Here is a 16,794-nt window from a genome sequence, read left to right on the forward strand (position 1 = left end):
GCCTATAACAAGCTGGGATTAAAAGGTGTGTTGCTTTAGCACAGCTAATCTTAAAACCTCAAAATAGAAATAGGTAAGTCTAGGGTTAGCACTACTGGAATTTGATCACAGCATTTACTATAGACTGATGAACTCACACTGAGTAGACTGCAGAGGGCCCAAAGAAATATGGGTTGCACTGTTGTTCAGTGATGATCAAGGGACACTTTTCTGGACTAGAAAACAAGAAAAAAAATCGAAAGATATTAGGAGAAATATAGATACAACAGTGTTCTTCCCTGTCGTGCAACAATATGGGGACATCAACTAAAATTACGTTGAATTGTTGAATTACTGTTTTCTGGGGGCCAAAACTATTTCAGGTGTAAAAATGCACTTGCTATCTGACTTAACTTTTTCTTATCTCTGTTTTTAAAAAGCCATTAATGAAGGAAAGAAGAAAAACATCAATATAAAAAGTGATTCCAAACTTCTGAGCAGTAGGAGCCACCAGGAGCCATATCAACATATTGTTCTAAAAGCTAGAGGATTCTCCTGTGTAGACCTAACAGGCTACCCGTGTTCACTCTTACACTCTTTGCCTTGTGTTACCGAGAAGTCTGTAAGGACTTTGAGCTGTCCTGCTCTGAAACAAGCATGTGCCCGAGGGCTCTCTCATTTAAGCACAAGTCCTGTGGGTTTGCAGTGCTAAATTTGCTTGAAGGGAAAACCGCAACTGTTGTGACATAAACAGAGACAGTTTAAAAGCCTGGATGTATGTGTTTTCAACTTGTTAGACAGAGCAACATCACTCTTCTGCTTACAGATGGGACTAATAAGGCGCGAACAACAAATTCTTAGACATAAATCAAACATAAAATGCATAAGCCTCACTTCACTGACCACAGCAACGCCTCTGCTTCTGATAACGAGGCCAGAGCCAGAGCATTTACTCTAAACACACGGGTGATAATGAAAAAAATCGGCAAGGGTTCAGTGATTAGAGCACAGGCTGAACACTGATTAGGCCGGAGCGCTTTGAAAAGCTTTTATCAGCCTGATATAAATAAGTCCTGTATTGCTTTAACAAAATGGTTTTTAATCCCAGTCCTCAGGATTCAAAGCCCTGCTGCTTTTCATTCGAACCATGTAATCAAACTGATTAGTACCTGGCCTCAATGTTCAACCACTTACACACAAAACCAGCAGCATTTCAGATCATAAAGAGGACTTTCACCAAAACCACAAGATCAAATGGAGCTAATTTACGACTCTGTTTATTCACTTGAAAAGCCACTTTGACTTTAATCAAGTAATTCATTATCTTTCTTTGGTGACAGTTTCTAATATCTCTATATATATGGAATATTTGTCTCCATGCTGATAAAGCTCAGTGGATTAAAAACATTAGAAGTGGCAACGAAAATATGTGCTGACATTCTTCAAACATCTGTTAATCTGTTGGTTCTTGAAATTCATTTAGAGGATTCATTTGTTAATTTTAGATGAAGTCATCTTAAGAGAGTGCTCTTAATTTGAAATAAGAGCATTAAGAGTTGATACTCAAAGCCATGATCAGCTCTCATGTAATACTGATCATGGCTGCAGTTATCTGAGGTAGGCAAGTTAAACCTCCCAGCATTAACTTCCAATGTTGTTATACTTAGTTTACAGTGTGTGGTTTGATTATGAGTTGTATTGTGTGTAAAGGCAGTATTCTCTGATTCTATTTGTCTGGTCACAAAGTAGAGTTCAGTAGAGTTATAAGTGTATGAACCCTTTAAACATACACTGGAGTGGATAGATGTATTTTCAGTGACAGAAAAAAGATGCATGAGAAAAATAATGTTAACATCTGGATAAAAGTATTTCTAACACCTAATTAAGGTGTTTTTACCTGAGACCTGGTAACATTTCAACCACCACTACCATTTTAAATTCATGATGCCGTATGAATAAAACTAGATACTGAACCAGAAGATGATAAAAAAGAATTCAGTCCAATGAGAATTGCTCACGTGGCACTAACAAGCCCCCAGGAAGAGCGCCAGGCTTTGAAGACAGTTTTCATAGTGGCCAAACCGTGTAATTACATCGTCATGAGATGCACTGCGGCCCAAAGAGACTTTTTCCCATAAGCTAACATTGTGAAAGGAGCGTCTGTAAAACGGTGGATAAATTATTTAGAGTGTCACAACCCCCGCCAAATGACTAATTTCACTGTCAGATTTTGAGCCATTCAGTCCAATAAAATTTGGAAAGTCTAGAATCGTGCGGCTAGACTAGACTAGAAGTCTTGACTAGACTAGAAGTCTTGTCTAGCCGCACGATTAAATAATTTCATCCCCATTCAAGATCTGGGTATTTTCAAATCAAGCTTTTTTGGCTTCAAAATGCCACTGAGCAGCTTTCATAGGAATGAACAGGGCTCCACCTCAAACACTGTGTCCAGATTTAATGTAGTGTCCTTGGGCGCATACCCCAGAACAGTTTTCTAGTTTCTCGGTTTACTTCCTGGTTATGCGGCCCACTGAATATGCACAGTCCTGTTTCCGTGGACTTTACATTGTGGTGATTTTTAAATCTTTTCTCGGTTCAAGGAAAGTTACGTAGAATATAAAACGTCCATGGATCAAAAATTGATGATAATAAGAGTCATAATCTACCTTGTTTGCAGTTCAAGGTCCTCTCAATAGTTTTACAGACTCTTTTATAAGGGAGGACAATGGGGACAATGCTTTTTGCGCTGCAGGGGAATTTTTTGCTAAAATCATGCGAGGGTCCGCTGGTCAAAATTGGAAGCAAGGCTGAGCCCGAGTATCCAGGTCTACAATGCATTCATGTGCTATATCTCAAAATGACAAAGAGATACAAAGACTGAACTATGGACAAGGGTTTAGGGATTTACCACCGGGTGGTTGGGACATGGTGCCTGAGCTTCAATGGTTAGAAACAGCTTTCAATTATGTCTACTGTACTGGAGACCACGCATAAATGGATAAATACAAATAAAAAAAGGATTTTACTGCTCTCTCCCATCCAAACTCTGATGTTTTACCTTTTAAATATATCAGAATACTGTCTATTAACTACATCTGACGCGTCATTATGAAGCCCATAACCTCTTCAGCTAGTTGAGGAATATTGGAGCTCATGAGCTGGTCGGTGCTTGAAAAGGTTACCGTCTCACCTTACTGACAAAGACCTCACTTCTTCGTGAGGACCGACAGCCGCAGCTCCATTGAGACAGAAGGATGTGTAACCTTTATATGAAGGTGGCGCGGAATGACGAATGAGAGCACAGGGAAGATGGAGCGATCAACGTTATCAGTGTTGTCAGTCCAATCTTCCTCCATCAACGATCTGGGGAGGCAGTCAGCTATCATTAGTGTGTAATTTCCAGTTCTGGCTATGGGACCGCTGAAGAATTGTTTAGACCCGAGGCCACTTGAGAGGATTGTGATTTGTTCTTTGCTTTATGAAACAAAAATTGGTATCATTTTTATATAACAGTGCGTTGATGATTGTTGTTGTCTCTGTCCAATCCACCTGACTCTATTTCCTTTTCATTTAGTCTGCTGTTGAGTCTAATTTTCCATAAATGAGAAGAAGGGTCTCTGTGCAGATGGAGACAATGTTACACCTTTTTTGACAGGTTGAAATGAGGTGAGTCACTCTTGCACAAATCTAAAACCCAATTCCACATAGAATACCTTCCGTATTTTTTTGTGACATTTTCTTAATCCCATTGGAGTTTCTGTCGCTCCCTTTCCTTCCTTTTCTCTTTCCCTCAGTTTTTTTTATTCCTTTCATGTGCAAATAAACTTGAAAAATTCAAAACCTCCGTCGCCTCCTTTGCTTTTCAGGATTGCATTGTAAAATATTTCATTGTGCGCCAACACTGAACGAAACTAGACACAGACAGAATAAATGTACATATATTTTCACACATTTCATATTAGAACGAAAAGGCGGATGAAGCAGATGAGACCTGGATATAAATCAATGTCACTGCAGCTGCGTGGTTACATTATCCTGTCAGAAAAGTCTTGTGCCTCCGTTGACCCTTGACATGCACACACATCTGCACACACACACTGTCAGCTTGTCTCAGAGCTCCGTCTCATCTCCCTGCGGTGATGGACAGCCAGAACACAAACTCAGTTTCCCTCTGCCAGCCTGAATCCACTCAGTGTTAAGAGACTCCATGTCACAGAGACACATCAGACATCATCCCTCTTGCTTTTTGAGGACATCTTTCACCCAAAAAACTATTTATTTTTTTCCGGGCAGTGTTTTATACTTGTTCTGCCCATAGAGAGTTGAGATCAGCCAACATATAGGCTGTCATGTTCCAGCACTGTCACAACTTGAGCCTCTATGAAAAAATTGTCATGCACGACAGCAGTGTGAGCTCGCATCTCGTGTCACAGAGGACACATACTTCTGTCTGCTCGCCATGGCATTTCTCAGTGTCACCGCATGCCAGCTACCGCGGCGTCAAGTGAGTGGGACAAATGTCAGGTTTTTATAACCTTTATTTAGTCAGCGAAAGGTGACTCATCTTACAATAACATGCTGCGGCTTCATATACATCCCCGGCAGCTGCTGAGTATGAATGCAACCCCTGGAGCAACTGGAGGAGTGTGGATTGATAAAGATCACTACAGAAGGTGCTGGGATGTGCGTCTGATTTATTTCCCACTATCAGAAATTCAGTTAAGGATTTGAACCCTCATACAAAGTGTCATTTAACCACACTTCCCTTCACAGAGAGTTTGAAGGTCAGGCTCAGAGGCAGAGCAGCACCACTGGAGATCGGTGAGAAGCAGCCAGAAGGAACTTTCATTTGTTGTTGATTCTGGTGGCCCTTGTGGATAAAAACAGTATGAGCACCTTCATCCCCTGTCGTAAAAATCTTGACCAAGGTGTACATTTGTTTTAGAAGTGAGCATGCAGTGAAATGCAACATTAGAACACTTTTTCTTTTTAAAAAAAACAGCTGCTGGTTTGTTGGAAGCATATGTTTAAGATTAATAACTACAATATTTAAATGACAGGACAAAGTAATTTTTGATTTAGTGCCATCTGTGCAACTAATACCCCTTTTCCATTGGTCAATAATAACATTTAAGCCCGCTAAGATCAGGCTTTTGTGTGCAACGGAAATGTGTACAGTCTGCATTTACACCCGGGTCAATTGACTCTGCAGTAGACACAGTTTTTTTTCACCTCAGCTCAGCTTTGATCTAAATGTGGCCAGGGCCGTCAAAAGGCCCAAACTTTGGTTTAAAAATAACTTAGTTATACATTGTTACTATGACCAACTCAAACCACTAGAAAAGCCACAGATACTTAAATGATACATGTGACTAAGAATTAAGGACAGAGACAAAAGGATTACCAAAACAATACAGATTTATTTGTTTAACACAATATGTTAAAAACATTCACTATATCTAACATGTATCAAACACACGAAGGCAACTGTAGAAGGGCGATTACATTATACAACATATACTGTGATTAAAGATGGGGGGGGGAAGTGCTGTAAGACGAGTGGCTGTGGTCGCAGGGACAGAGTACTCACCAGGCTCCCGTGCCCTACACACACATGCACACACAGCAAGTCAAAGAAAGAGAATAAAGCACAGGTGAGAGACTCTAATCACCAAAACCCTCCACCATCCGTGCGACCACGCACACTGCTGGCCCGACAGCCGTCTGTAAACCACTTTTAAAAAACTTGTGCGGACCCACTAATTTTTGGTGGAAAAGCGGTATAGGTTAGCCTACATGTCTCTTACAACTGAGAGATTTGTTTGCTCCATAATTATATTTTTGTTATGAAAGCAAAAGTTATAGACATTTGAATGCCATGATTTCAAGTGGAAAACGACCCATTGAGAGGCAACAAGATAACTATGTTAGAGAGGTCAATTAGAGGCGTCTGCTGAGGCCTGAGACTGTTTCATAATCAGTTAAAAAACCCCTTTACGTTTCTGTAAACTTTGCTCAGAGACAGTAGGTGCCAGAAGACAAATTATTGTGATCAATAGAAGCAGTCTTGTCATCTCCTTCAGTCTCATTCAAAGTAGCACCTTCAGGTTCCGTTCAGCAGGAATTATAATGTGCTAGTGTTACAACCTGCTTCAAATACAGGCATTAATATGATATGTAGGCAGCTACAACAGTGTGTCATTGTGGATTTATTTCTTTTTAAAAGTGTATAATGTACACACGCATTAACCAGTATGCACATTATATGCTGAGGAAAGCGTTATAATATGAAAATGAGATATATGAAGAAGACATAATATATTAATTAGATCATACCATGGTGACATCATCATACCCTGGTCATACCCTACCCATTGCTCTCTTCTGTTTTACTATCTCCTTTATCTGTACATCTGTAAAATTTGATGCCTCTTCATTCTGATTTTTTAAAATCTATTTCTAATCATCTTGTGTGGCCTTTCCTCTTCTAGGTCACCACTGTAGAGTGGAGGTCATGCACCACTTGGCGATGCCCTGGCCTGCTCAGACATCCTCCTGGCTCCACACTTTTCACATATATTGTATTTAATTTACTTGTATCAAATATTCTGTCAGTGAAATTTGTAAACTGTGATTTTTTTGCTCTGTTCTGCATGTCTGTCCGTCCTGGGAGAAGGATCCCTCCTCCGTGGCTCCTCCTGAGGTTTCTTCCATCTTTTTTCCTCGTTAGAAGGTTTTTTTTTCCTCAATATATCAACTTTTTCCTCACTCGAATCGAATCAGAATCAGAATCAGAATCAGAATTCCTTTATTTGTCCCGCCAATGGGGAAATTTCTTTGTCACAGCAGCCAAAGGGCAGTAATTACAATAAACAATAATAAAAAAATAAATAAACAATATAATAAGAAGATAAGAAATAGAATTGACTTGTATATACATAATATTTACAATATGAACAGTGTAATTATAAACAGTGCGGGCAGTGTATTTTTATTTACAAATAATAAATATGGGTATTAACAATCGTCCAGTTAGTGCAAACCAAAATGTATTTGGGATATGTGTAGAGTTTTTATGGCATAGTGCACATGTGAGGTCTACTGGGAACAGTGCTGGTTGTAAAGTCTAACAGCAGCAGGAAGGAAGGACCTGTGATATCTCTCCTTCACACACTTGGGGTGTATCAGTCTATCGCCGAAGGAGCTGACCTGCAGGGGGTGGGACTCCTTCACCAGCAGTGATGACAGCTTGTCCATCATCCTGCTCTCTCCCACCACCTGCACTGGGTCAAGAGGGCATCCCAGGATGGAGCTGGCCTTCTTGATAAGTTTGTCAAGTCTCCTCCTACCTGCTGCCGAGATGCTGCTGCTCCAGCACCGTAGAAAATGGCTGATGCCACCACAGAGTCATAGAAAGTTGTCAGGAGTGCCCCCTGCACCCCAAAGGACCTGAGCTTCCTCAGCAGATGGAGTCTGCTCTGACCTTTCTTATAGGTTGCTGCAGTGTGATCAGTCCAGTCCAGTTTATTGTTCAGGTGAACTCCCAGGTACTTGTAAGATGTCACCATCTCAATAGCTGTGTCTCAATTCAGGGGCTGCATCCTTCGAAGGACGCGGCCTTTGCGGCCTCCGAAGGCGAGTCCTTCGGAGGTACCTTCGAAAGCCGCGTCAACCATTGTTAAATGGGACGGTCTAGCCTAGGACGGTCTGCTCTAGAAGCATTTCCTGGTTGCGTCACCAGATGTTCCCACCCTTACCCTTACATCACGATTTCTGCTGCCTAGGCCCGCGAAAGTGACCATTTACACCACTTGATGTCGCCATTTTCTTTCTTTCTTTCTTCTTTTTCGGGCGCGCAAAGAATCTTGGGATATGGGAGGCCGCGAAGGTTAGTAGCGGTGCATCCTCCAAAAAGAGGGAAAAGAAGGCTGCATTTGTGGGGTGCATTTAAAGGAGCCTTCGAATTGGGACGGCCCTCGCGCGGCATTGTGACGTAATTGGCCTTCGAATGCGCCCTTCGAAGGATGCAGCCCCTGAATTGAGACACAGCTAGTGTCTGTTCCCTGGATGTTCACCTGTGTGCAGGGTTGTCTGTGCCTGCGGAAATCCACCACCAGCTCTTTGGTCTTCCCAGCATTGAGCTGGAGGTGGTTTCGCTGGCACCAGTCTACAAAGTCCTTAATAAGTTCTCTGTAGGCTCTGTCTTCCCCGTCCCTGATGAGGCCGACGATAGCAGAGTTGTCAGAGAACTGAGGATCGAGGATCTAAGGACAGAGGATGTTGCTCACTGTAGAGATTGTAAAGCCCACTGAGGCAATGTGATTGTGATTTTGGGCTTCATAAATAAAATTGATTTTGATGTGATTTGATTTAAGTTATAACAATGAGGATCATTTTAGATGAGGTTATCTGGAATAAGATTCCCATCTCAAGTGAAGGCAGAATAAAATATCACTTTCCTGAAGCTCAGTAGGCAATTTGAGCAAAATTGACATTTGTTTGTGTGGTGGGGTATACTCCCCTAGTACAGAGCAAGGTGTAGTGTTGGTGAATGCGGCCTTGAATCAACTCCTCCCCCAACAAATTCCCTAATCAGGGCCAAGCTATAAGGCACCTATGTGCCATTGTTCTGCCCCTGCTGTGGCTGGCAGTGTTTGGTGTCCCAGGTATGCTGGAAAACCCTTTTTTAATGCATATTCCCACCTGAAATGTGTATTATAGTGGACAGTCTTTGTTTGAAGCGGCTGTCCATGTGAGGAATCCCTGTTTGCCCCTTACCAGAGTGCTTTCTGTGTTTATGTCTGGTGCATGAGTGGTGAGTAGGCTTAGTTTTTAAAATATATTTTAACATGCAATGAGCCAGCTTATTTTAGTTTCCCCTTTTTTCAGGTTCACCTGCACAATAACACTGCTGTTTTGCCCTTTTGCCTTTTAGTTTGGTTTTGTCAACATTTTTCCGTTTAGTTTAGTGTTTTAAACCAACTGAGTTACCTTAGTTTAGTTTATTTTGGTACCTTGCTTATTTGATTAGTTGTTTTTCTGACTATTTGTCTAGTCATTTACCTAAGCAGAGTGCCATATTGTCGGGAGGCTAGGATCCCGTGGTGAGGTCCCTTCACTTTTTGTATGTGAGTAAACACACTGGTATACACTATTGACTGCACCATTTTGCTGTGCTGCACTGAAGGTGAGTAGTGGTAGCAGCCCTGGACACTGCCTCTGTGTAGTCTGCCCTCCACATATGGCCTCAGCTTAGTTTTCCTTTGTCATAGTCGTGGTAGGACCTACGTTTAATACAATTACACTGATCTTTTTAATATTTCATATTGAGGTTTTTTTTAAAAAGAATTCTAAAAATGTATATTCACCTTACTGATTTTAAGAGTTTCATTTGCTCATTAACCCTTTCTTCTCTTGCAGCAGTTCCAACCCCTGCCTGTTTACGTTGATTATTTTGATTATTGTTTAAAATAAAACCTTTTTAATTTACTTTATAGCTCACGTCTCTGCCTATTCAGTAACTAGCCTGTGTGTCCTTTTCTATTTCCCAACCAATCAGAGGTTCAAATATTTCTTGGGGTTGCAAGTCCCCAGGTGGCGTTTGGCTTCCCCCTGAATTTTACCCCCTTAGTGCCGCTCGCCACAATTGTAAAATTACAAACTGCCAACGCTCTCCATGTAAGAAATTATGATGTTCTGGGCCTTTTGCTTAATCAAATTTTCTCTGGAACTCTGAGTTTAATTTCTAAATTCTCAAATTTCAGACTTTGTCATGGAAATGTGAAATGATAATAGTGCACATAGACGCTTTAAATTGAAACTTAAGTTAAAGGAAAATACATTTTCAAGAAAACTTAACTGACAGAAGAAAAGTGGTCGCATAAGTGAGAAATTTAAATTGAGTGACAGTCAGCTTGCTATCGCCAACCGCCAATACGCCCACCAGGTCTACTCACCCGTCCGTTTTAATTTATTTCATTTAGTTTTTTTTTTAAAAATCAAACTCATTTCATGAAACTCACTGAAAATAAATTGAGCCACCAAAAAAAGTTGGTTTTCTCAAATGCAACTCTAATATCGTCAAGTGAGAACTCTGCTGCCAGACGAGTCAAGACGTGACGCGTGTCTTACTCACCGCTTCACATTAACCCCTTTAACCGTTTGAATATACTGAATGCCTCCCTCGGCTGTCATGGATATTTTCCTGTTCACATAATGACTCAGCGATTGTCTGCAGTATAGAGTCCTCACTAATGATGAGAAATGACATGAAATGAATGACACAGCATGTCACAAATGGCTCACTCCTGCTATTGGTACAACAGCCTGTAATTTCCCCCTCGTAGCGAGCTTGGGTAGAGGGAACAAGCTGGACCTGCGATCGGCCTATTTATAGTGTGTGTGTTTTGTAATGTCAGTCAGTCAGCTGGGCGGGATCACTCTCTGCTGCTGGTGAAAATTAGTGGAAATGTCAACACTGATGTAAAAGCCCTGAATTATTTAATACAACTATAGACTCAGTGTGTTTGCAGTCATGCCATCTCTCCCTCTATACATTTTCTGACAGACTAAGCTGCCTGCACACACAACAAACCTCCTTCATTTTCTCTCGTTGTGTTATAGGCAGCTCCGTCGGCTATATCAGCTTTCAGGCTTTAGTAGAAACATGTCATTCATCTCGGAGAGCGATCACACATCTCATCTCTAATTAGATGTCTTGGAGAGATGAGAGTGATGCAGTCAGTAGTTACTGCTGTGACCATAGCTAATCAAAGCTCAATCCAAGATGGCATTCTGTCCATGATGCAGCAGCAGAATCAGCCTCTGGTGTTTGGGTTTCTGTTTTTCTTTGTTTGCATTTCTGTGTCCCCCACATGTGAGGCGTTTGGGATATGCAAGTTGAGAGAGTGCGTTCAGCTCTGCCAGTCACAAACAAGTTAATGATGGTAACAATCTTGGCTCGGTGCAGATGGCCGCAGGGCAGCAAATAATGGGTGAGTTCTTTTTATTGTGGACGATCACATCAGAATTATGCAAACAGGGTCTTATCTGCTGCCAGAAGGAGAAAAGAAAAAGGCATTTAGAATCAGAAAAAAAGCTGTGTAAAACAAAGTGTGATAATTTGCTTTTCAGTAGGCGATTGGAGGGGCAATGACGGGGGATGCCCTCCCCCCGTGTTCGCGAAATGGCCACAGCGAGTCTCCCTTGTTAACCTGCCATCCTCTCCACCCCCCGGGGATCACTAAGGGCACACTCGCACTAGGCAATCCGTACCGTGCCCAAGCACGTTTGACCCCCCAAAGGCTAGTGTGAACGCACAGTACACTTTCTTGGCCCTGGCACTGTTAGAATAGGTGTGCTTTGGCACGGTACGGTTGCTCATGCACGAGCACAATCACGGGTGGACAACGTGGACATTAAATATAATCATGGGTATTACTCCGCCTTGCATAATCAAGAAATCCAGGAATGTGAGAGGGCATCTACGACCAAAAAGACACAAAACAAGCCAGAAGACGTGTGGGTCCAGAACCGGAGTTATAACTGATAAATTATTAAGAATTATTACATCTTGATTGAGTGTTTCTATTTCAGCTGGCACAGCTTTTATAGCCACACAGTAAACTCACAGACCAACTGCATGCACATCACTCAAGTGACGCTACTCAGAGACAAGCTGAGACAACAGTGACGCTACTCAGAGACAAGCTGAGACAACAGTTGGAATGAAAACAGAGCTTGCAATCCAGAATAGGCTCTTTCATGGTCATTTGTCTTCTTTTGCAGTTCAAAATTAGAATGACTCATATCTGAATCTGGTCTGTTGGATTATCAAAAGCGGCATTATGAAGCGCCTAAACAAAACAGTGTTTTGAGCAAACGTACCCACTCAGATCCCAGTTCACCCTGTTAAAAACTGACAAATCGCCTACTGCATGTACTCAATTGAAAGACAATATTTTTAATGTTTTTCCTCATCAACTTCATTGATTTTTGTCAATATTATGCCTTTTCTAAAATTGATGCATGCGACACATCGTGTGTTACAGTGTCTCAACTTTTTTGGAATTGGCTTCTAGATTGTTTTTTTTATCAGTGTTGTGCTTGTATACAGTATAATTCATCATGGTGACGAGACCTGGTTGGGTTTTAACTTTTGGGAGCTTTCATCCAGTTTACTATTACCATGTTCCCATCCGCAACAAACCCTTACATTAATGTATCTGATCTGTACCCTCAGTGAACAGTGAACAAAACGGCATGAGGATGCATTTTAACTAAGTGGGAACAAATACAAAACCACTTTGGCTGAATGTTAAAGCCAATGTACAAGATTCAATGACTGATGCAGGCTCCAAAAACTCAGACAGAACTGAAGTTACTGGGAAAACATCCAACTTCCCTGTTAAAATACAAAATTCAATATATTTATTTACTCAAGTTTGAGCTCAGCAGCGTCCAAGGAGATGATGAATAAGCTAAGGGTGGTAACACATCTTGTGTCTTAATGATGCATGCATGAAATGGATTGGTCAGTGAATGAGTAAATACACAATGTGTGAAAATGAATGAAATACACACAAACAAAACAAGGATTGTCACAAAAAAGCTTGTTTCCTTAGGTCAGTAGATCCAATTGCTTCTTTCTCACAACCTGTTTCATCACGCACTAAAAAAAAGAAACCACATCTGCCCTCTCAGCACAAAATCTCCAGCCAGCCAGCGCAGTGAAATCACACCAGTCAATGAAGAAATACAACCTCAGAGGTGGAAGCCAATATCCTCGGGTTGGTCTGTAGTTAATTTAGTTTCTCCTTCAGATAATGTGTGTGAACCTATTAACATAGAGCAGCTTAAAGTCAGTGGTATTAGAGGAGATTTTTGATGTTTTTTGCTCAATTTTGTGCAACAGTATGTGGCTTTTACCTTTTCTAAGAGAGCAACATCTTTGTCACCTTACACTCACTATAACCTGAGCCTCACTGCGACATAAACCACAAAGTCTTAGTCTAAAGAAAAATTATTAACCTTGTAGGAACTAGTTTTTGTCCCCAGATGGAGGTCGAGTCCCTACAGTGTCAGGGCCAAATGAGGTCCCCACTCTGTGATTAATGCCAAGTATACATACACACCAACACTGACTCATTTCAGAGATGAATATTTAGTAATTACTCACCTACAATTTACATCAACATAAAACTCATTTGCATTGGCTAATACATTTTGGGAGGAAATATAATGGTGCCCATATTTCCCTAACTGGCAACAATTTCGTCCAGTGCAAAGCGTGTGCTGGAGTCTCTCAGTAAATTATGGCAGCAGTATGTTTCCATAAAGAAATATTAGCTGGTGCAAATTAGTTCTACGTGTGTATAATTTGTAGAAGACAACATTGAAAATGCAAGCTATAATACAAATGCAAAATCTATCACGTACACCAAGGTAAAATTAATGCAGTCTAATACATCACTCTTATGTCTATTATTTATATAAATAGGGGGAGGTTGCAGAAACACCTCTTTGTTTAATGCAATACATTTTAACAGCACCACAAACTGCAGCCTCAAAATAAAGATGAAGTTGAAGAGAGACTCGAACAGAGAGAACAGGTGGAGAGGAGAGGGAGTGCATTAAAAGAAGAAAAGTCATGGAGGAAAGTGCAGGTAAATGCTGTGAGGTTATGGACATGGTCATGACCAAGGAACATGGTAAGTGTTTAAAAAGAAGTACATACCAGCAGGACCGCTGCCAGCACAGTAATATCACATCATGTTAATTCTATCTTTTAAAAACAAATAAATGGCATCAACACTTCATATTGCTCAGTAGGAAAGCAGCAGATGATTCCATGGAAAGAATATTAAAAATGAAGACTTGTAAAGTCTTTTCTGTCAGGTGGAAGCACTGCCAGTTACTCACAGTGACCAAAGCTTCATAATGATCAATGGTCAAATTAGAGGAAATGCAAAACATCCACTCTACAAGTGCACATGATTATACAGCCCTAATTATGGAAGTGCAACAGTCTGACTATTGAAACTGATGACGCTGTTTTTTACTAATTTCTAAAACAGTATCTAGCCGCTGATCTTAACCATTGCAACTACATGTCTACCACCTTAGTTTAAACCCAATTCTAAACTTAAAGGGGCTTTATGTAAAAATTTGCAGCAATTTACATGTTTTAATAACTTTTTTATTGGCCTTGTGTGAGCGGATTGTAAGGTGACATGAAAAATTAGACCTTCTCCGTCTCTCTCGGATGTCTATACAAGCCTGTGGATGATGTGTTTAAGCTGTTTAATACCACTGGACTGTGGATTTCTTTGGGAAGGACTCGGGTCAGTTTTTCCGCGACAATCTGAAGGATGTGACTCTCTCCCCGCTCCGCTAACAGAGAGCAGTGATAGCTAATGTTAGCTTCCAGCACAACACAGAAGTTCCACAGAGCCCCTTTAACCCCCTGAAACAGCCCTGTGAAACTACCAGACAAGATGTCCTCACTATCTCCCCAAAAAACCCTTGTTCTTCAGTTTAAAATTAGATAAGATATCATAGCACACAACTTTATTCAACCTGAGGGAAATTGCTTGTGAAGCAGTGGCAGTACAAAGAAGGAAGGAAGAGAGCAAATATGAAATGTCAGTGAGATACAATGCAAAATATATACAGGCTACGCTGAGATCATACATACAGTGGTATGCAAAAGTTTGGGCACCCCTTAGGAAAATCACTGCATCAGTTTGTCACTTGCTGAGCTTTTGAAGCAGCAACTTCATTTTAACATATGTTATACCTTATGGAAACAGAAACATCTCAGTAGTGAAATCATTTTTATTGGTCCAACAGAAACATTTTTATGTGCATTTAAACAAAAATAGGCATGTGCATAAATTTGGGCACCCTTTTAATCGCATTCATTTCAAGACCTGTAGGGATTTATAGCTGACAGGTTGCAGCACAAAATTCTTTTGATTAGCTCGTGAGACCTTCAATTACAAAGACAGGTGGAACCAATCATGAAAAAGGCTGTTTAACATAGGTAATTGCTGGCTGTGCTTGTCCTAGGTTCTTTATGAGAGTGTGACAACATGGGGGCCTCTAAACAACTCTCCACTGACCTAAAAACTAAGATAATTCATTATTATGAATTAGGAGAAGGGTACAAGAAATTATCTGGAAGGTTTGGACTGTCTGTCTTCACAGTCAGAAATGTAGTGCAGAAATGGAAGGCCACAAGAACAGTCCTTGTGAAGGAAAGATGTGGTAGGCCGAAAAAAATACAGGAAAGGCACAGGCGAAGGATGGTTAGAATGGTCACAGACAAGCCACAGACCACCTCCAGAGAACTACAAGAACATCTGGCTGCTGATGGTGTAGTTGTTCATCATTCCACAATCCGGCGTACTTTGCACCAGGAAAAGCTCATTGGAAGGGTGATGCACAAAAAGCCTTTCCTGAGTGTTCGTCACAAAAAGAGTCGCATGAGGTATGCAAAAACACATCTGGACAAGCCAGAAGCATTTTGGAAAAAAAATACTGTGGTCAGATGAGACGAAGATAGAGTTATTTGGTCAGAACAAGAGGAGGTACGCATGGAGAAAAAAACACACTGCATTCCATGAGAAGAACTTATTGCCTACTGTGAAATTTGGTGGAGGGTCCATCATGTTATGGGGCTGCGTGGCTAGCACAGGTACTGGAAACCTTGTTAAAGTTGAGGGCCACATGAATTCCTCTCAGTATCAGCAGATTCTTGACAAGAATGTTTAAGAGTCGGTCACAAAGTTGAAGCTACGCCGGGGTTGGATTTTTTCATCAGGACAATGATCCTAAGCACTGTTCAAAATCCACCAAGGAATTCATGCAGAAGCACAAGTACAATGTTCTGGAATGGCCATCCCAGTCCCCAGACCTTAACATCATTGAAAATGTATGGATTGATTTGAAGCAGGCTGTCTATGCACGGAAGCCAAGAAACCTGACTGAACTGGAGGCGTTTTGTATGGAGGAATGGGCCAAAATACCACCTGCCAGACTTCAGGGACTTGTCTGTGGCTATATGAGGCGTCTACAGGCTGTTATTGCAGCAAAAGGAGGCTCTACTAAATATTAATGGAATTATTTCTTTGGGGTGCCCAAATTTATGCACATGCCTATTTTTGTTTAAATGCACATAAAAATGTTTCTGTTGGATCAATAAAAATGATTTCACTACTGAAATGTTTCTGTTTCCATAAGGTATAACATATGTTAAAATGAAGTTGCTGCTTCAAAAGCTCAGCAAGTGACAAACTGATGCAGTGATTTTCCTAAGGGGTGCCCACACTTTTGCATACCACTGTATGTATGAGAAGTGGAATCTATCTATGAATGTACAATAACAATACTTAAGTAAATGTAAGTTCCTCACACAGAAATAAAAACATCCACACCAACACTGTCTCTTTTTATCCCTTTAGATCTGTCTGACACACAATAACATTCACATGGGATGTGAATATGCAATTCACAGCAGAGTCACAGTGTGTGTGTGTGTGTGTGTGTGCGTGTATGTGTGTGTGTGTTTATGTGTGACTGAGGAGGGGGTCGGTGGTGGCAACACTCGTTACAACAGCAAATGAGACTTTTAAAAGCGTTTTGTCCATGCTGCATCTTCTAACACGTCCAGCAAAGGCCAGGAACGCGGCATGGAGGCTAAAGTCTCATTAGCGGGCGACTAGTAAACGTGGCTGAGACGATGAGCGCTGACATAAAAGCGTTCTGGGTAAGTTTTAAAGCTTGTTAGAGCTCTCCAACTTTGAGCCAACTTTC

This window comes from Pagrus major, chromosome 18 (genome assembly GCF_040436345.1).
Source record: "Pagrus major chromosome 18, Pma_NU_1.0".
In the NCBI taxonomy this organism is placed as follows: Eukaryota; Metazoa; Chordata; class Actinopteri; order Spariformes; family Sparidae; genus Pagrus; species Pagrus major.